The sequence below is a fragment of the Octopus sinensis genome, linkage group LG26, assembly GCF_006345805.1.
Source record: "Octopus sinensis linkage group LG26, ASM634580v1, whole genome shotgun sequence".
Lineage (NCBI taxonomy): Eukaryota > Metazoa > Mollusca > Cephalopoda > Octopoda > Octopodidae > Octopus > Octopus sinensis.
In genome coordinates, this window is record NC_043022.1 from 15,500,801 (window position 1) to 15,523,263 (window position 22,463).

General features: G+C 38.0%; 1 protein-coding gene across 5 annotated transcripts in view; it reads left to right on the forward strand.

Annotated features, from left to right (window-relative positions):
- Window positions 1-959: 959 nt before the first annotated feature.
- The window catches only part of LOC115224792, a 38,067-nt gene continuing 16,563 nt past the window's right edge, over window positions 960-22,463 (forward strand). For 4 of the 5 annotated variants that reach the window (XM_036513644.1, XM_036513647.1, XM_036513645.1 and 1 more), the window contains exon 1: window positions 960-1,591. The gene's annotated coding sequence lies outside the window, so the exon portion shown is untranslated. The remainder of the gene's footprint in view (window positions 1,592-22,463) is intronic. The other variant, XM_036513648.1, reaches the window with a different exon arrangement.

A 22,463-nucleotide genomic window follows, 5' to 3' on the forward strand; every position in this document is an offset into this window, starting at 1 on the left:
TAATTAATAACAATATCCCTTCATTGGGGAAGGTGTGAGAGGAAAAATTAAGTCATAGTTAGTTTAGACTGACTATGACTTAATTTTCCTCACACCATCTCCGATGAAGGGATATTACTAATTAATTAATATCCTAGAAACAGCTGAAAGACCTTCTATCTATAAATGCTCTAATATCTATACAGCCTTGGGTTTTTTTTATCTTATTACGCAAAAAATTCTTATATACAAATATATTTATATACATACATACATATGTATACATGCATATATATGTATATATATACATACATACACACATATATATATATACACATACATATATACATATACTCACACACGTACATATATATATATATATATATATATATTATATATATATGTATACATATATATGACGGGATTCTTTCAGTTTCCGTCTACCAATCCACTCACAAGGCTTTGGTCAGCCTGAGGCTATAGTAGAAGACACTTGCCCAAGGTGCCACGCAGTGGGACTGAACCCGGAACCATGTGGTTGGTAAGCAAGCTACTTACCACATAGCCACTCATAATAATAAAGGGTAAAATTAATTAAAAATTATATATATATATATATATATATATATAATATATATATATAGAGAGAGAGAGAGAGAGAGAGAGAGAGAGAGAGAGAATAATGCATATACACACATATTTACATATATATCTATATTTATCTATAAATACCTATTTATATTGATATCTGTTTATCTTTATACCAATCTGTATATACCTATTTATATACCTGGTTGTAGCTATCCACCTATCTATCTATCTACCTGTCTATCTATCTACCTGTCTATGTGCCTCCCTTTCTTTGTCTTTCCCTTGCATTTTCTCCCCCTCTCACTTCCTCTCCATAATAACTCTTCCCATCACCTTCCTCCTATCCACCTGAGACATTCTCTTCTGATTGTCCCATTTCTCAATCACTCACCTGTAATCACTCTACCTGTCCTTCCAGCACACACCTATACTGCTGTCACACCTCTCTCTCTTCTTATTCACCTGCATTCACTAACACACACACACACACAGAAAACTAGTGTGCTTGTGGTGCTGGGCCAGCAGTCGAGCGAGTGAGTGGAACAGAGAGGACAAGCCTACCTCTACCACACAAACAGCGCAACACCAGAGGAGTTGGACTTAACACTACACAAAAACACTTAAGTCACTTTTAACAACAACAACAACAACAACAGCATAAAGAATTAAAATAAACATTAACAAAACACAATCAGAACGACAAAAAAAAAAGAAACAGTAAAACCCGGGAAGATATTTCAAAATTCAATTCGGACTAAAAATTGGCGGATTTAAAAAGAAAACCTCAAAAATAAGTTTATAAGGAAGAACGTGGGAACGAAGAATAATACATCGACGGAAAAGGAACATTACACGGTTAATATTAAAACAAAAGAATAATAATAATAATAATAATAATAATAATCCTTATAATCATAAGTATAACGATATTTGATCTTTCTGGTTAATTTTTTAATTTCATCCTGATTCACTGGATTTAATATCCTTTATACGGGTCCGTTGGATTGGATTATAAAATTAGGTGGGTAATATTTATATCTATATATATATTTTTTTAATGAATTTTTTCTTTTTTTTTACTTTCATCTGCAATCTTTTATCTTTCTATCTATCAATCTGTATTTCTAACTATACCTGTCTGTGAATATACCTATCTGTTTTATATCTACCTATATCTATCTATCTATCTTTTTCCTACCTATCCATATCTCTATCTATCTATCTACCTATCCATTCTGTAATTTCTGGTAAATGAACATGATGTCCCACCATAACATGCGAACTCTCATATCGCCAATCAGTGTAATTGGGGCGGTTAATTGAGCCCTTTAATTTAAATGCGCTTTCATCATTCTGAACAAATATGTATATATACATACATACATATATATATATATATATATATATTGTATGTATATATATATACATATGTATACATGTATATATTATATATATAATGACACACAACACATATATATATATATACACACAACACATATATATATACACACACACACACACACACACATATATATATACACACACACACACACATATATATACACACACACACACATATATATATACACACACACACACATATATATATACACACACACACATATATATAATACACACACCACACACACATATATATACACACACACACACATAATATATACACACACACACCACACACACAATATATATACACACACACACACATATATATATACACACACACACCACACATATATATATTACACACCACACACACACCACATATATATATATATATACACACACACACACACACATATATATATACACACATATATACACACATATATATACACATATATATATACATACATATATATATATACATCTGTTTGTATGTTTTGTGCATATACACACACACATGCAAACGTGTGTGTGTGTGTGTGTGTGTGTGTGTGTTTATTGGATTTAACCAACGGTCAGTGGTCTTGCAGGGTGTGTCCAGTTTCCTCATTATATTCAATATATTGACAAAGCACAGTAGCTACCTGTATATACACATAAATATTTTATGCCCAATGGAAGGAGGGCAGGCGAAAATTAAACTGACCAGGTATTTGGTCAGAGCCAAATAAAACAGAAAACCCAGTAAAAGCCCAGCATGATGTCCACTGCTTCACAAATAACCACCTGCATTTATTTGTTTGATTCTGTATGTGTATCAAACAAAATATATATATATATATATATATATATATATATATATATATATATATATATACATATATATGTATGTATGTTTTATCTGTCGTGGTCATGCTCCAATGACTTACACTGATTAAAGAAAAAGATAGCCACCAAAACCTCACTGTAGCTAATATATATCTCTTTCTCTACCTCCCAACCTCCTTCCAAGTCCCTTCTGCATCTCTCAGTATCTATAAGCACATATAAATTCTATATGTATATATGCGTGTGTGTGTGTGTGTGTGTGTGTGTATATATATATAGTTAATCCAAACAAGAAAGCACAAAAAAACACAACAACGTGAGGACGGACGTGGAACAAATAATGTATTATTGGACGCTCAGGAAAGAAGGAGGGTTTAACGTTTCGAGCAGAGCTCTTCGTCGGAAACATAGAAAAAGGAAAGGTCCAGAGAAGGGAAGAAGGAAGAAAAAAAAAATCACCAATGGTACACACACAGTCACATATAAATATACATACATGTGTGTGTGTATATATAAATATATATTATATATATGTGTGTGTGTATATATATACATGCATGTGGTGTGTGTGTATATATATATATATACATACATATATATATATATATATATCATCATCGTTTAATGTCCGCTTTCCATGCTAGCATGAGTTGGATGGTTTGGCTGAGGACTGGTGAGCCACATGGCTGCACCAGACTCCAGTCTGATCTGGCAGAGTCTCTACAGCTGGATGCCCTTCCTAACACCAACCACTCAGAGTGTATGGGTGCTTTTATGTTCCACTGGCACGAGAGTCAGTCAAGCAGTTCTGGCGACGGCCATGCTCAAATGGGTTTTTTTTTATGTGCCACCTGCACAGGAGCACTCCAGTGGCACTTGGCAACGACCTCACTCAAATGTTTGTTTTTCACTTGCCAGTAAGGCAATGCTGATCACATATATATAGGCACAGGAGTGGCTGTGTGGTAAGTAGCTTGCTAACCAACCACATGATTCCGGGTTCAGTCCCACTGCGTGGCATCTTGGGCAAGTGTCTTCTGCTATAGCCCCAGGCCAACCAATGCCTTGTGAGTGGATTTGGTAGACGAAAACTGAAAGAAGCCTGTCGTATATATGTATATATATATATATATATATATATATATATATATGGTTATCCGTAATAATGAAGGGTGAAATTAATTAATTGGGAAAAATTATCAATTACACCAAGTAGTCTTCGGCATGTAAAAGCTCATTCGAGGAAAATTTAAGTAATACTAAGCAATAAGGGTTTAGCAACGAGTTGCCTTACCACATACCAATTTAGAAATAGCAGTCAAAAGGTTATAGCTATTTCTTCTACTAAAAAGGGAGATCTCAGTAAAAACAGCATTTGGAAGGCAGACACAAACAGGTAAGAGAGAATGAATTGACTGCAATCTATCATACATTTTTTTAGTAAAAAATGTATGATAGATTGCAGTCAATTCATTCTCTCTTACCTGTTTGTGTCTGCCTTCCAAATGCTGTTTTTACTGAGATCTCCCTTTTTAGTAGAAGAAATAGCTATAACCCTTTGACTGCTATTTCTAAATTCGGTATGTGGTAAGGCAACTCGTTGCTAAACCCTTATTGCTTAGTATATATATATATATATATATATATCTATATATATATGTGTGTGTGTTTGAGTGTCTGTGTTTGTCCCCCTAGCATTGCTTGACAACCAATGTTGGTGTGTTTACGTCGCCGTCACTTAGCGGTTCGGCAAAAGAGACCGATAGAATAAGTACTGGGCTTACAAAGAATAAGTCCCAGGGTCGATTTGATCGACTAAAGGCGGTGCTCCAGCATGGCCACAGTCAAATGACTGAAACAAGTAAAAGAGTAAGAGTATATCTGTGTGTGTGTGTTGTGTGTGTGTGTAGAGGGAGAGAGAGTAACACAGCTTTGTAAGTTTATTAAATCCTGTTAATCCATTGAGTTACTCAGAGTTTCATGCCATCTCACAATGAATATTAGTAACCAGACCCTTGGGTCACATCAACGAACACATGAATCACTGGACCAGAGAGACAAGAAATTCTATTCACTTCCGTTGGGAGCATTCTGAGCCTTCTGGGAAAAAATAGATGCACTCATTGATGATGATGATGATGATGATGATGATGATATTTCAGTTCCTTTTTCATTGTCAACATTTTAAAGTATATGATTAATTAACTGGTCTCCGATAGATCAATAAGGTGGCGAGCTGGTAGAATCGTTAGCACACCTGGTGAAATGCTAAGTGGTATTTCATCTGCTGCTATGTTCAGAGTTCAAATTCCACTTTGCCTTTCATCCTTTCGGGTTTGATTAAATAAGTACCTATTTCTTTACTACCCACAAGGGGCTAAACACAGAGGGGACAAACAAGGACAGACATGGGTATTAAGTCGATTACATTGACCCCAGTGCGTAACTGGTACTTAATTTATCGACCCCGAAAGGATGAAAGGCAAAGTCGACCTCGGCGGAATTTGAACTCACAACGTAACGGCAGACGAAATACGAATTTCGCCCGGCGTGCTAACGTTTCTGTCAGCTTGCCACTTTGAAAAATAAGTACCCGTTACGCACTGGGGTTGATGTAATCAACTTAATCCATTTGTCTTTCCTTGTTCGTCCCCTCTATGTTTAGCCCCTTATGGGTAGTAAAGAAATAGCTATTTTATCTGCCGCTATGTTCCGAGTTCAAATTCCGCCATGGTTGACTTTGCCTTTCATCTTTTTCGGGGGTTGAATAAAATAAGTACCAGTTATGCACTGGAGTCAATGTAATCGACTTAATCCCTTTGTCTGTCCTTGTTTGACCCCTCTATGTTTAGGCCCTTATGGGTAGTAAAGAAATAGGTATTTCAAATTCCGCCAAGGTCGACTTTGCCTTTCATCCTTTTCAGGGTTGATTAAAATAAGTACCAGTTATGCACTGGAGTCAATATAATCGACTTAATCTCTTTGTCTGTCCTTGTTTGACCCCTCTGTGTTTAGCCCCCCTGTGGGCAATAAAGAAATAAATATCTCAGTTAATCTTCCAGTAGGTTCCTCAGAGCCCTTTTTATCAAACCCTACAATCTCACCTCATCAATCACCTGTTGCCATTCACCTCTTTCACTCTACTTCATATTAGGATGATCCTCCATTTTCACATTTATCTCCATTATATACAACTTCTATTGTTTGACGTTTGTGTGTGTGTATATGTCAGTTTGTAGGGTGTTTAGTCATGCATAACAATAGTTTACTGGGTTGGGTGGTTTAGTCATGCATGAACAATAGTTACTGAGTTGGGTGGGGTGTTTCATGTTTTGGTGTTTTCACCTTATTCTTTTTATTTCTTTGTTCCTACACAAATAATTATCCATATCTACATACATATATAAACACATATAATTAGATGAAGATAATTATGGCCAGCCTGTGGGGTCACCCTGGGTTTCAAGTCCCATAAAGTGTTTAGCCTTATGCTGTTTCTTCACACCACAATGGCTGAATGACCTATTCTACATGGGTCCTTCTGTTTTGGATTTATGACTTACTGACAATACACAAACACACAAATCTATCTATATATATATATACATACATACATGCATATATATATATATACATATATATACATACATACATGCATATATATATATATATATATATATATACATACATACATGCATATATATATTATATAATATATATAACATACATACTGAATAATATATATATATATATATATATTATACATATATATATACATACATTACATGCATATATATATATATATATATATATACGTATATATATACATACATACATGCATATATATATATATATATATTATATATACATATATACATGTATGTATATGTATATATATATATATATATATATATATATTATACACACACACACATATTGTTATTATATTATTATATGTTTATCCTCCATTATATCAGTACAGCTCCATGCAACCCCAACAATCTGGTTCACCGGTCTCCATCATTAGACTGCGGCCGGCATATTGGAGCAGCTTTATTTGCACATTCAAAATTTATGCTAAACACAACTGAATTGAAAACCTTTAGCCCCTGGCCATATTGGCAATTCTGAAAACTTTTGGGAATGAATTTTACGTGAGAAAAAGCTTTTAACAAATTTTATCCTGAAAATCACCTGCGTAAATTGAACAGGTGCGCAAATTAGGTGTCTTTTTATGGTATTTCACCTGTTAGGATTATTTTCACACTTTACACAGAACCACCTTTAAACAGGTAAATAGTACTTTCCTCAACAATAGCTCCACCTATTTCCATTAGTGACATATTCACCCATATACCATGAATGACGATGCCTTTCATGTCACTTCAGACAGACTTTCAATTGTTATTCTCACATATCCGATTTGCCTGTTATTACATAAACAAATTCAAGATATATATATACATATATATATATATATATATCATCATCATCATCGTTTAGCGTCCGCTTTCCATGCTGGCCTGGGTTGGACAGTTTGACTGAGGACTGGCGAACCAGATGACTGCACCAGGCTCCAATCTGATCTGGCAAAGTTTCTACAGCTAGATGCCCTTCCTAATGCCAACCACTCCGAGAGTGTAGTGGGTGCTTTTACGTGCCACCGGCACGAGAGCCAGACAGGCAGTACTGGCAACAGCCACGCTCAAATGGTGCTTTTTACGTGCCACCTGCACAGGAGCCAGTCCAGCGGCACTGGCAACAACCTTGCTCGAATGTTGTTTTTCAAGTGCCAGTAAGGCAACACTGGTAACGATCACACTTTAATGGTGCGTTTTATGTGTCTCGGTCACTAGTCATTGCCTCGGTGAGGCCTAATGTTCGAAGGTCGTGTCTCACTACCTCTTCCACAGGTTCCCTCAACCAATAGGGTGTGACACTTTTTCACACAGCTATCCTCATCTATTCTCACCACATGACCATACGAGTGCAGTCATCTCTCTTGCACACCACATCTGATGTTTCATATATATATATATATATATATGTGTGTGTCTTCCCAAATAAAACTACACTTCATTTTTGAAGCTCTGATGAAGCTGTAGGGTGATACACAAGCATTTAACTATGTGTGCATTACACCAAGCAGCAGAAACAGCTGTAAGCTGATGAAGTTCATGACAAAATTGTTTATTCCTTTTTCATTCTAATTTCTTACCACTGCTTAATATATGGCTAACACTTCATTCCGAAGCATATGGACATTGAGTTTTAAAGCCAGGTTATTAGTACAGGTACGGAACCTCTTATCCAGAATCCAGAAATCTGGAATTACCAGAAATCCAGTTATTTTTTGAAACTGGTTAGCTTTGAATTTCATGGGCTGTAGTAGTTCGCCATGTGGCCTCTTCATTTTGGTCTCCATGGCATATGCATCACATGATGCAAGAGCAAACAGGCCCAGCTTTAGAAACGTATTAATTTGCATATCTTATACAATTTTGTTCTTTACTTTTCGTTCTTTATTTTATATTTTCAGTATATATTTAGCATGTGTCCAGAAATCTGGAAAATCCTGAAATCTGGACTACCTCTGGCCCCAAGGTTGCCAGATAAGAGGGTTTGGTACCTGTATCACTATAACCTACCAAATTATTAATATATATAAATTGGAGAAAAACCACTATTATGCAATTCAAACAATGATAGACATAAACCAAATCATAAATAAAAAATAAAATATATTTAAAAAAAAAAACTAGATCACAAAAAGTACAAAAATGAATATTATAGTAGGCTCCCCATTTAATAATTTGTACTTTTAGTGATCTAGTTATGTTTTAAAATATATTTTATTTTTTATTTATGATATGGTTATGTCTATCATTGTTTGAATTACATAATAGTGGTTTTTTCTCTAATTTATATTTTATATATTTATATTGCGAAATTTGATTTAATGCTAAATTGAATTTTTCCTTGTAAGTTTGGAGTTATACTCCCTAATATTATTATTATTATTATCATCATCATATATATATATATATATATGATAAATGTGACCGCGTGGGTACCGTTGGCGATTTTTTTCCTCCGTCTTCCCTTCCTGGGCCCTTTCCTTTTCCTATGTTTCTGACGAAGAGCTCTCTGCTCGAAACGTTAAACCCTCCTTCTTTCCTTAGCGTCCAATAATACTATATTTGTTCCACGTCCTCACGTTGTGCTTTCTCTTTGTGTTTTCATGTTTGGATTAACTATATATATATATATATATATATACATACATACATACACACATATATATATGTATATGTGTGTGTGTGTGTGTGTGTGTATAGACACCTTGGCTACTTTTGTATTTCTTAGAATTAAGATAAACTCAAGCCAGAAACAAAACAAGCAAAGTAAATGACAAGACCCCCCCCATATCTCTACTTTATTGATAGGTCACCCGGTGAGATGTTTACTCGCATTAAATTCATCTTTGTCTACAGCTGTGTCTGCCATTTAATAAAATATGAGGCATGGTGAATAAATTTGAAAACGTCGTTGGTGTCAATAAATATAATTGATTTATAGGAAGACTTGTCTTCTTAAAAGGGATTTACAACCAAACTTGTATTATGGCTGGTGTGTATATATACATGTTGTAGGTGTGTGTAGCTATATAAATACATACACACACACACATATATATATATTTATGTATATATGTAAATATATATGTGCATATGTACATCATCATCATCATCGTTTAACGTCCGTTCTCCATGCTAGCATGGGTTGGACGGTTCGACCGGGGATCTGGAAAGCCAGAAGGCTGCACCAGGCTCCAGTTTTATCTGGCAGTGTTTCTACAGCTGGATGCCCTTCCTAACGCCAACCACTCCGTGAGTGTAGTGGGTGCTTTTTACGTGCCACCTGCACAGGTGCCAGGCGAGGCTGGCAACGGCCACGGTCGGATTGGTGTATTTTATGTGACACCTGCACAGAAGCCAAACGAGGGGGTGCTGGCATCGGCCACGAGTCGGATAGTGCTTTTTACGTACCACCAGACCAGGGATCCTGGCTGGTTCAATTCGATTTCGCTTGCCCCAACATGTCTTCACAAGCAAGAGGGTTGGCATGGGTGCCTGTCGTACGGTCAGATTGGTGTATTTTACGTGCCACCGGCACGGAAGCCAGTGGAGGCGGCGCTGGCATCGGCCACGAGTCGGATAGTGCTTTTTACGTACCACCAGACCAGGGATCCTGGCTGGTTCAATTCGATTTTTCGATTTCGCTTGCCCCAACACGTCTTCGCAAGCAAAGGGGGTTGGCATGGGTGCCTGTCGTCGGATGAGGTTCTATATCGACTTCGCTTGCCTCAACAGGTCTTTGTGTCCAAGGGAGGAAAGGCATTCATAAGTGGGCTGGGCTCACTTGTCCTGCCTGGTCTTCTCACGTACAGAATATTTCCAAAGGTCTCGGTCGCTGGTCATTTCCTCAGTGAGGCCTAAAGTTCGAAGGTCGTGCTTCACCACCTCGTCCCAGGTTTCCTGGGTCTACCTCTTCCACGGGTTCCCTCAACTGCTAAGGATTGGCACTTTCTCACACACCTATCTTCATCCATTCTCGCCACATGACCATACCAGCGCAATCGTCTCTCTTGCACACCACAACTGATGCCTCTTAGGTAAAACATTTCTCTCAAGGTGCTAACGCTCTGTCGAGTATGTACACTGACATTACACATCCATCGGAGCATACTGGCTTCATTCCTCACGAGCTTACGCATGTCCTCGGCAGTCACGGCCCATGTTTCACTGCCATGTAGCATGGCTGTTCGTACACACGCATCATACAGTCTGCCTTTTACTCTGAGCGAGAGGCCTTTAGTCACCAGCAGAGGTAAGAGCTCCCTAAACTTTACCCAGGCTATTCTTATTCTAGCAGTTACACTTTCAGCGCACCCACCCCCACTACTGACTTGGTCACCTAGATAACGGAAGCTACCAACTACTTCTAGTTTTTCCCCCTGGAAAGTGACGGAAGTTATTTTCTGCAGATTTTCGGAGGTTAATGCTCCAGAGCATTTGCCACATACAAAAACTATCTTCCCAGTTAGCCTACCTTTGACATTGCTGCACCTCTTATGTGTCCATAGCTTACACTGGGTACATCTTATAGAGTTTCTACCTACACCTTTTCTACAGATCGAGCAGGGCCATCTTCCTGAAGACATTTGTGGATTGTCTACCTTCCTACTTATTAGTACTTTGGTTTTAGCTAGGTTGACTCTAAGGCCCCTCGATTCTAAACCCTCCTTCCACACCTGGAACTTCTCCAGCTCTGATAGTGAATAAAAGTCAAATAAGTAACAATGATGTCAAGATACTAATGCAATACAGCCGTTTCAGGCAGCTCCATTTAATCAAACAATGCATGCATTACATCAATTTAAAATACAGCACCATCTTCAGTTGCAAAAATATGGATTTTCAACAGACAGGATATCCAAATATAATTTTTCACAAATATTTTATCAGAGCTAGAGAATGAAAGAATTCCATGCCGCTACTATGGCAGCAGAAGTAAACTAAGAGGAAAACAACAATTTTGGAGTGGCAGAAATAGACCATGGTGGGGGGGGGGGTCATGGGATTGTAATTAATTTCAAATTTTTATCTACCTCCTTATCTCCACTGAAAGATCTAATGCAGCTAGTACACTATGTTTATTGAGAATTGAGAGCACAGAGAGGTGACAGTTCAGAACTAGATGCTGGTCATAAATAAATAACGTTAGATGTTGTCTCGAATCTTAGTTTCTAATGGCTATGAGCTCCCTTGCTACATAAACAAACAAATCTTAGAAGGAGTCAATTAGATTGTGTTATACACCTAGACAAAGAGGGTAAGGGTGACATAAACCCATTTATTATTATCAATTAAAGGTGCCTACAATAGAAAACATAGGATGCTATAATGAGAGTTAGATGGGCATTAACCCTTTCGTTACCCTATTTCTGTTGAGATGCTCTGTGTTTCTTTCAATTACTTTAAATATAACAAAGAATTTAGTAAAATAACTTAGTTATCATTCAGCTAGTGTTAGGAACCATAAACTGTGACTAAGATTTGGTGGAAGATTTTAATTCAAAACTTATGAAAACAAGACATTTGTATTCAGAGCCAGAGCCGGTTTCAGCCGGGTTAGTAACGAAAGGGTTAAGGGTATAGAAGGGTGTAGAACAAAATCTGTGTATTATTATATTTTGTATAATAATAAAAGTAAAATCTTAAAAATTTAGAAAGGGGTGCAAGAACCAGGTAAGATAAGAAGAGTATATGGACCAACTGAAGTGCTAAAAAGACAATTACTTTTATCTAAAAGACTCCTTATACATCATCCTTGTAGAATTATTAGGGGTTGACGACAAAACCTTTCAAACAATGAGCTCAACTTACATTCAAAATTTATCTGGGAAAGAGGTACACATTTTCTATTGGTTGTAAATGTTTTCAAACAACAGAAGATGTATCGATAGGAAACATGTCTGGCCATGGAGTAATATTTACCTTATTTGGAAACGGGTGAGGGTTGACAACAGAAAGGGCATCTATCTGCAGAAAACCCTGCCTCAGACAAACTCCATGCAATCCATACAAACATGGAAGGTTTAACATTGAAATGATGATGGAATGGACAAGGATGAGTCATTTCTGAATCCATGAGTCAGAAGAAACAAGCACTCGTGCATTTGTCAATAGAGAGGGGATATTAATGCCTAAATTAGGGGGTACATTAATACACACATTAATGCATAAATTAGGGGGTATATTATTTTAACCTATTTTCAATCTGTTGTAAAAATTTAAAAGTAATATTCAGAAATATAAGTATCTGGGTTTAATGGGTTAATACACATGTTAATGCCTAAATTAGGGGGTATATTAACCCATTAAGTCCCACTGTCCTATAAATAGGACACTAAATGAGAACATTGAATAAGCTATATCACATTGTCTCAGTGTCCTATAAATAGGACACTGAGTATTTCCATTTCTACTTGAAGTAAAGGAGTTTTAGTAATTATTTTTTTCATTTTAACTTATTTTCAATCATTTGTAAAAATTTTAAAGTAATATTCAGAAATTTAAGTATCTGGGACTTAATGGGTTAATACTTAGGTCTTAATGGGTTAATACTTAATGGGTTAATACTTGGGACTTAGGGGGTATATTAATGTGTATATTAATGCGTGAATCAGTGGGTATGTTAATGTGTATACCATACAATAGTACAGATCCATCATAAAGCAGTGAGTTGGCAGAATTGTTAGCCCGTTGGGCAAAATGCTTGGCGACATTTTGTCTTTCTTTACATTCTGAGTTCAAATTAATTGTTTGTTGTTAGCACAATATTTTGGCTGATATACCCTCCAGCCTTCATCAGGTGTCTTGGAGAGATTTCGAACCTGGATTCCCATTCCTAAGATATTTTCAACGTTATTATTATTGTTCAGGAATTGAATTCGGAATCTTGGGGTTCGTAGCCCACGCTCTTAACCACTATGCCATATGCATGTAGGCAATTATGGAGTGAATTTTAGGACTTATAAATTTAATATTTTCCTATCTTTCCTTAATACCAGCTCACATATGCTTCACACACACACACACACACATATATATATATATATAATAGATAGATAGATAACAGACAGATAGATAGATAGACAGACAGACAGACAGATAGACAAGTGGATAGATAGATAGATAGACAGACAGACAGATAGATAGACAAGTGGATAGATAGATAGATAGATATATCCACACACAATGCACTTAATTCTGTTTCCATCTACCAAATCCACTCACAAGTCTTTTGTCGGCTCAGTGCTATCGTAAAAGACACTTGCCCAAGGTGCCACACAGTGGGACTGAACCCAAAGCCATCAGGTAGGGAAGCAGATGTCTTACTACATGGCAGCCACATAAAATTTTAATTGGTTTCTGTTTCTTTATATTGATTAACCACATGCAACCGAAGAAACGAGATAATAAAAACCCATAACTAGCCTGATCTGCATCAGTTATGAATTAATTAAATATTGAACAGATAAGGAAAAAAATCGCTTTATTATTAAATCCATTTGGGGGGTCACTTCAATTAGAACCCCATTGACTTGTAACATAATCCTTTCTACTATCGGCACAAGGCCTGGAATTTGGGGGGAGGCGGGGGTCAGTCGATTACATCAACCCCAGTATTCAAATTGTACTTAATTTACTGACCCCGAAAGGACGAAAGGCAAAGTCAATCTCAGCAGAATTTGAACTCAGAACATAACGGCAGCTGTGTGTGCATGTGTATGCATGGAAAGAGGATGTTAAACGATGATGATGATATTATATATATAATTGTATAAGAAAAAGAGATGACACCGGGAAAAACAGTAGTTCTGTTATGATTTTCATAAGCTTACAGCTGTTTAAGGTATAAGATGCAGTGGACCCATAGTTGAGTGCCTGAATAACATCCTACAGCTTCATTGGATCCAGGGAATATGAAGTGTAATTTATTTGGGAAAAAAAGAATTAGATTTGTGCCTATATATGGTGTCAGGAAGAGCCTCCAGCCATAGAAACCTTGACAGATCAGATTGAAGCCTGGTGCAGCCTCCTAGCTTGCCAGTCCTCAGTTAAACCATCCAACCCATGCCAGCATGGAAAGTGGACATTAAACAATGATGATGATGATGATGATGTAATGATATATATAGCTATATACATATAATTTTTTTTTAATTTCTATTTTTATTTCTTTACTACTCACAAGGGGCTAAACACAGAGAGAACAAACAAACGGATTAAGTCGATTACATCAACCCCAGTGCGTAACTGGTACTTAATTTATCGACCCCGAAAGGATGAAAAGCAAAGTCGACCTCAGCGGAATTTGAACTCAGAACGTGTAATTATTATCTGTGTGTGTGTATCTTGGAAACATCCTGTCTATGTGTACACACTCACGCATACTGCTGTCTTCCCCTCTCTTCTCCCCTCACTCTATTTCTTACCCCAATCCCTCCCCATCTGCTCCACCCTGGTATTTCCACCCTAGATGTTATCTTTTCTTTCCACTGACCTAAAAAAACCTGAGATACCCTTGTTTTCTGGTCGGTAATCAACTCACTAGCCACCTGCTGCTGCCACTAGATTGCTGCTATCTTTTTACCTGTCCAGGTAATAGAATTACATACCTGTGGCTGTCTGTGCAAATGTGTGTGTGTGTGTGTGTTTGTCTGTGTACATGTGTGTGTTTGTGCGTGTGTCATTCTATGCATAAGTCTACGTGTGTATGTGCATGTCTTGGTGTTCATATGTGTAGGCGTGTGTATCTTCGTGAATGTGTGTCTTTATGCGTGTGTCTGTGTGTTTGTGTATGCGTGTGTAGCTGTGTGTTTGTGGATGTCTGTGCGTGTGTATGTGTGTGTGCAAATGTCTGCTAGTGTACATGTATGTTTATGAGTGTCTGCTCTTTATGCATGTATGTGTGTGTGTGTGTGTGTGTGTGTGACAACATTCTCACATTTGCCACCCTGAATCTACCCACCACCGGAAGGGATTACATTAACAATACCAGCGTCTGTAGAATATTCAAAACCACTGTTATACAACATACACCCTACCAGTAATTCCCCAGGGTCAGCCATGTTACACACCATTCGACATAGTGCTACCCAAAGTCCACCTGTGCTTTGCATTAAGGGTAAATTGCACCCAACAGGTATTTGATCATGCTGTTGTTTGAATATTGTTGTGCCTCAGAGCAACTCCTGCAGTTTAAGCCCGGAGCAAGCAGTCTTAACCCTTTTGTTACCAACCCGGCTGAAACCGGCTCTGGCTCTGAGTACAAATGTCTTATTTTCAAAAGTTTTGAATTAAAATGTTCCACCAAACCTTAGTCACAATTTATGTTCCTAACACTAGCTTAATGAAAGCTAAGTTATTTTACTAAATTCTTTGTTATATTTAAAGTAACTGAAAGAAACACAGAGCATCTCAAGATAAACACAGTAGCGAAAGGGTTAAAATATATAATAGAGAAACAATTCTTAACCCTTTCAATACCAACCCAGCTGAAACCAGCTCTGGCTCTGAGTACAAATGTCTTGTTTTCTTAAGTTTTGAATTAAAATCTTCCACCAAACCTTAGTCACAATTTATGTTCCTAACACTAGCTGAATGATAACTAAGTTATTTTACTAAATTCTTTGCTATATTTAAAGTAACTGAAAGAAACACAGAGCATCTCAAGATAAACACAGTAGCGAAAGGGTTAAAATATATAATAGAGAAACAATTCTTAACCCTTTTGTTACCAACCCAGCTGAAACCAGCTCTGGCTCTGAGTACAAAAGTCTTGTTTTCATAAGTTTTGAATTAAAATCTTCCACCAAACCTTAGTCACAATTTATGTTCCTAACACTAGCTTAATGATAACTAAGTTATTTTACTAAATTCTTTGTAATATTTAAAGTAACTGAAAGAAACACGGAGCATTTCAAAATAAATACAGTAGCAAAAGGGTTAAAAATCATTGTCATCATTTCCAAGATCAGCTTCATCATCATCTTCATCGTTATCTTTCTCTTCCTCATCATTATCATCATCATCATTTTCATTGCAATCATCCTCATTATCATCGTCATCTTAGTCATCATCATCAAAATATTTGGTGATGTGTGCAAAGTCTTAAAACATTGAGCTGGTAGAATGGTTAGCACACCGAATGAAATGCTTAGTGGTATTTCGTCTGCACTACATCCTGAGTTAAAATTCCATCGAGGTCGACTTTGCCTTTCATCTTTTCGCGGTCAGTAAATTACATACCAATTGCATACTGGGATCAATCAAATCAACTGGACCCCCTCCCCCAAAATTTCAGGCCTTGTGCCTATAGCAGAAAGGTTGTAGGCAGAGTCTTGCCAAGCTGTTGTTAAATCATTCTATGTACACAAAGCAGTGAGGATTGAAATAATGAGGCAGACATCAATTCATAACGTGTCTGCACACTTAAACAGGGAAATAGCATTTGCTGTAGAATTTTGTCTGAGAGGAGAACTTTTCCCTGGAAAATACCGATTATATTTCAGTATTTAACACATTATCAGCCACAGCCTGTTACAGGAACTTTCCGGTGACAGCAAATAAGCAAATATTTCAAAAAATCGACCTGCATACTGTTTAAAATAATTTGTTTTGCATTTTCACAGTATTTCATTGTTAAAGTTTGATATTTAGCACTCATGTTTAAATAGCTTTGAAAGCATTTCAAAGGTACAGTGTAGAGCTCTGTCATGAACTCATAGCAGACAAACTGTAGACAGGGACATTCACTGCAGGTTAGCTTTCAAGCTACCAAGGGACTTCTGGTTAGGCATGGAGCTGACCATCTGTTTGGGTATGGTTTCTATGGCTGGATGCCCTTCCTAGTACCAACCACTTTACAGAGTGTACTGGGTGCTTTTTTTGTAGCACCAGTACGGATGCTTTTACCTGGTACCAATACTCACGACCCACAAGATTAGAAATGCTCAACAGGACAAGCCTGAATGCAAGGGTAACCACTTTTAATTAACACCAGGAGTCTTGCTTCCCTGTCATCCCCTTTATGAATCCCAACATTTGTAGATCCTTTCCCACCATGTGCTGCTTCTTTTAGTTTTCATAGTTGATATATGGTTGATATATCACGGTTTATTTACATTATTTATATTATTTACATTTGATGGATATTTGTCTTCATCTTGTTTGTTGTTAACACAATATTTCGGCTGATATACCCTCCAGCCTTCATCAGGTGTCTTGGGGGAAATTTCAAACCTGGGTTCTCATTTGATGTAAATTATTATTATTCAGATCACTGCCTGGAATCAAACTCAGAATCTTGAGTTTAGTAGCCCGCACTTTTACCCACTGCGCCATATGCCCGTGGGCAATTATGGAGTTAATTTTAGGGCTTATAAATGTAATATTTTTGTATCCTTCCTTAATACTGGTTCCCATATGCTGCTCATATCTGCACTCGGTCTGCTTAGGAGGTTGAGGTTGTTGTGTCCTAGCATATGTGCTGCTTCTTTTAGTTTTCGTATTTTCCAACCGTGTTCTCTGTCTATTATTTCAAACTTCATCCCACAGAGGTAGGTGGTCTCCATTTTTCAGCTATACCCAATTTTGTCCATTAAATGAAGGAAACCATGATTATAAGATTGTGGTCTCAATTCCTGGATCGAGCACTGCATTATGTTACTGTATAAATCAATTCCATGTTGCTCAGTCCACTCAGCTGTAAATTAGTAACCATGTGTGGCAAACTGGCATTCCATTCAGAGGGAGAGTTGTGGTTTTGGTCCCTTATATGCCAAGGAATTTGGGTAATTGGCCCCTATGGGTCCTGGGACTCGAGGTTGTAATGACATGTCCAATGAATCAGTTTACCCAAGCCAAACCCCTTTTCTTTAATATATTTTTCTGAAACTGATGTATTTTGAGGGAAATTTGGCCACTTTTGGTAGTGAATCATGTGATGTACTCTTTACATCAACTGCTACTTCCTACACCACCACCACTAACAACAACACCACCACCACCACCACCATCACAAGTATCGCTTCCAACAGCCACAGCAGCCGTTCAAGAATTTGGACCTGGAGATCTCCATTTCCAGCGACTTCGAGGGGCCACCTCCCAGTGGTGTCGGGCGTCAACGAAGAGCCCTCAACTACAACAAGACGACCAAAGATTTTTTTTTTCTTTTCCAAGGTCTGGGGTCTCCCGCCCCTAAGCCCTTAGACCATCACCTAACCACCCTTACCCGTCTTGTTGCTTAACAACAACAACAATAGCACCACCACCACCACCAACATTATCGACACCCCCATCTGCAGCAGCAGCACTACCATCACCTCCATCACCGCCACTTCCACAGCTATTCTTTTACTCTTTTAATTGTTTCAGTCATTTGACTGCGGCCATGCTGGAGCACCGCCTTTAATCGAGCAGCTCGACCACAGGACTTATTCTTTGTAAGCCCAGTACTTATTCTATCGGACTCTTTTGCCGAACCGCTAAGTGATGGCGACGTAAACACACCAGCATCGGTTGTCAAGCAATGCTAGGCGGACAAACACAGACACACAAACATATATACATATATACGATGGGCTTCTTTCAGTTTCCGTCTACCAAATCCACTCACAAGGCATTGGTCGTCCCGGGGCTATAGCAGAAGACACTTGCCCAAGATGCCACGCAGTGGGACTGAACCTGGAACCATGTGGTTGGTTAGCAAGCTACTTACCACACAGCCATTCCTGCACCTATTAGTCACTTAACTTCAAATACTTATAACACAACCAAACAACACCACCTCCACCATATTCTCCCCCCCCCCCACACACACACACACAGTGTAGCCCAGTGCTCCACAACCTTTTTTCTTTGTTTTCTCTCATTGTAATTCCTGAATTTTTTTTATGCTCTGACAAAATTATACATCTTCCTGAATAACATTAGCACATTTTCTATGCTCTAATACTATATAAAAAAACATTTCGAACAAAATAAAAAAAAACAACTTTTTTTACAATCGAACAAAATTATACAGCTCCCTGACCAACATAAGCACATTTTCTACACCCTAACAAAACTATACATATTTTTAAAATATAAAAGCATTTTCTTCAATTGGCACAGGAGTGGCTGTGTGGTAAGTAGCTTGCTTACAAACCACATGGTTCCGGGTTCAGTCCCACTGCGTGGCATCTTGGGCAAGTGTCTTCTGCTGTAGCCTCGGGCCGACCAATGCCTTGTGAGTGGATTTGGTAGACGGAAACTGAAAGAAGCCTGTCAGATATATGTATATATATGTATGTGTGTGTATATGTTTGTGTGTCTGTGTTTGTCCCCCTAGCATTGCTTGACAACCGATGCTGGTGTGTTTACGTCCCCATCACTTAGCGGTTCGGCAAAAAGAGACCGATAGAATAAGTACTGGGCTTACAAAGAATAAGTCCCGGGGTCAAGTTGCTTGATTAAAGGCGGTGCTCCAGCATGGCCGCAGTCAAATGACTGAAACAAGTAAAAGAGAAAATCGGACAAAATTATACACCTTTCTGAATAACATAAACACATTTTCTACATCCTAATAAATTTATACACCCTCCTATAAGACATTAGCCTATTTTCATTATAAAGGAACATCTTGGCCAGTTGCTCATCTCGTCTTTGCTGTCTTCAGAAAGAGAGACAAACATTGTGTAAAGTTGTCTTAGATACACGTAGCCAAAGAGAGAAGAAGAAAAAGAAACAGAAGAGTTATGGTTGAAACACGTTCTATCATACTGTTGTCTTTTAATCTTTTACTTGTTTTTGGAACATTAGACTGTGGCCATGCTGGGGCACCACGTTGAAGAATTTTTAGAGGAAGGAATCAACCCCGGTATTTATTTCCTTTTAAGGCCTGGCACTTATTATTTTATTGGTCTGTTTTGTTGAACTGCTAAGTTATGGGGACATAGACACATCGACACTGATTGTCAAGTGGTGGTCGGGTACAAACACATACATACATACATATAAACACACAAACACATACATATAAACACACACACACACATACATATAAATACACACACACACAAACACACAAACACATACATATAAATACACACACACACACAAACACACATATAAATACACAAACACACACACACACATATATAAGGAAAATAAGGCAAAGTAGAAAATGCTAAGATAATTTTATCATGAAGAACATTTTAGTACCGGTTTCAGTCTTTGCGACTTTTTCAACTTAGAGTAAAGCATCAAAAACAATTAAATTGCGGAAAAATTAAATGAAATGCTTTTTAAAAATATTTCCATAGCTTTCAAATGCAAGGGACATTTTCCTTTTTTCTGTCTGTCTCTCTACAACCACAACTCCTCCTCTTCCTCCTCCTACTACTACTACTACAGATGTATTTGATGCTTAAAGAATCATTGAGTTGTAAAAGATCTCTGAAGACAAAGACCACAGTTATATGGCGTTCCTCTTTCGAAAAATCCCTTTTACTCAATGTAGATCCCTCACATGACCCAAATGTCCTCCTAACCCTTTAGCATTTAAACTGACCATATCTTGACCAAATCACCAACCTGTTTTACGTTTAAACCAGCCAGATCAGGCCTCTCACACTTACCCTACACTGCCAACCTAAAAATAACCAATTACGGTAATCCCTCAACTATTACTCTTTACTCCCTCTTTTACTTGTTTCAGTCATTTTGACTGCGGCCATGCTGGAGCACCGCCTTTAATCGAGCAACTCAACCCCAGGACTTATTCTTTTGTAAGCCCAGTACTCATTCTATCGGTCTCTTTTTGCCGAACTGCTAAGTGACGGGGACATAAACACACCAGCATCGGTTGTCAAGCGATGCTAGGGGGACAAACACAGACACACAAACATACATGCACACGACGGGCTTCTTTCAGTTTCCGTCTACCAAATCCACTCACAAGGCTTTGGTCGGCCCGAGGCTATAGTAGAAGACACTTGCCCAAGGTGCCACGCAGTGGAACTGAACCCGGAACCATGTGGTTGGTAAACATGCTACTTACCACACAGCCACTCCTGCAGGTATTACGTTCCAAAAGCCCCTACGAAAGGTGAAAATCCATGAAGTAGAAACAGTACTGTACTGTATTATTTTTTATTATTTTTATAATTTGTATTTATTTATTTTGTTATAAATGCAAGCAACACCATGGAGGAATCGACATAAGATTAAATAATAAACTGCAACAGGTGACCCATGACAGGTGAACCACGGTATGGTGAAGGATTACTGTACATTATATTAATCTTGAAGCTACTAAATAATGCAGGATTAATTCAAAGCAGCGTGAAATAAAGTGTCTTGCTCAAGAACACAACACACAGCCCAGTCCAGGAATCGAACTCACTACCTCATGATTATGAGTCCGATGCTCTAACCCAGTGCTTTTCAACATTTTTGCTGGAGCGGAACCCCAAGGAAACATTCCACTGGCTCGAGGAACCCCTGTGCAATAATTTAATAGTCTTATGCACACATAATTTAATAGTCTTATGCACACATATCTGCACACATATCTGCCGATTTTAGCAGTTTTGTAACTTCTTGCGGAACCCCTGGACTGTACTGGCGGAACCCTGGTTGAAAACCACTGCTCTAACCACTGACCATATATATACATATATCATCATTGTTTAACGTCCGTTTTCCATGCTGGCATGGGTTGGATGGTTTGACCGAGGACTGTCAAGCCAGAAGGTTGCACCAGGCTCCAATCTGATTTGGTAAGGTTTCTACAGCTGGATGCCCTTCCTAATGACAACCACTCCAAGAGTGTAGTGGGTGCTTTTTACATGCCACTGGCATAGGAGCCAGTTAGGTGACTAGCATCAATCACGTTTGGATAGTGCTTTTTATGTGCCACTAGCACGGGAGCCAGTCAGGGGGCACTGGCTTCGACCACATTCAGATGGTGCTTTTTACGTGCCACTGGCACAGGAGCCAGTCAGGCAGCCCTGGCATCGATCACGTTTGGATAGTGCTTTTTAGGTG